This window comes from Salvia hispanica, chromosome 4 (assembly GCF_023119035.1).
Source record: "Salvia hispanica cultivar TCC Black 2014 chromosome 4, UniMelb_Shisp_WGS_1.0, whole genome shotgun sequence".
NCBI lineage: Eukaryota > Viridiplantae > Streptophyta > Magnoliopsida > Lamiales > Lamiaceae > Salvia > Salvia hispanica.
The window spans coordinates 29,249,169-29,250,230 of NC_062968.1; positions in this window are offsets into that span (position 1 = coordinate 29,249,169).

Here is a 1,062-nt window from a genome sequence, read left to right on the forward strand (position 1 = left end):
TGGTGTTATAGCCTAGCCCCATGGGTTGCTAAACCCAAGGGGAATGATTCAAACTCTCTGCCCTTTGTGATGGTTTCGTTTGTTAGTGGGTACTACAACCTAGCCCCATGGATTGTTAAACCCAAAGGGCATGAACTCAATTTCCTTTCAACATTATTCTATTCAATATGTACATTATTCACTGATCCGTGCACATTATTAGATACTATTGGTACATTATTTACTGTACCAAATCTTAAACGCATTAAAAAATGAAATTTAACTCATATGGTGGTGCTATAGCCTAGCCCCATGGGTTGCTAAACCCAAGGGGAATGATTCAAACTCTCTGCCCTTTGTGATGGTTCCGTTTGTGAGTGGGTACTACTAACCTAGCCTCATGGATTGCTAAACCCAAAGGGGAATGGATTCAACTTCTGTCATACATTAAACCCATTGTAATGTACTCCCTCTGTCCCATAAAAGTTGAGTCACTTCATTTTTTGCACTCGTTTTGAAAAAATCGTAATAAATAGTTAGAATGGATAAATAGTAAAGTAAAATCGAGAATAACGTAGATAAGAGTCTTCTCTACATTATTTTTAAATTTACTTTACTATTTATCCACTTTAACTATTTATTACGATTTTTTCAAAACGAGTGCACAGAATGAAGTGACTCAACTTTTATAGGACAGAGGGAGTACATTATTCAAAGCTTGCATATACATTATGCAACCATAATCGTACATTAATACAATCTACATTATACACTTAATACATTACTTGTCGAAAATTTACAAGCTGTAACTTACGACAAGAAAACACTAAAACCTGTAAGCAATGGATGATTTAATGAAAATAAAACGACAATTGATGCAAATTAAAACTAAATACAACAACGAACTAATCACACCATAGAGGTCAATTACACACTTAATACAATAACTTTCTACCAAAATTTATCAATAATCAAAATAAAAACAGACGTCTTCAATTGAAAAAAAGACGACATCAATTTCTTGAGAAGGTCTTCAATGGAGAAAAAACGATGAGGGAGAGAAGAGAAAACGATGAGGGAGAG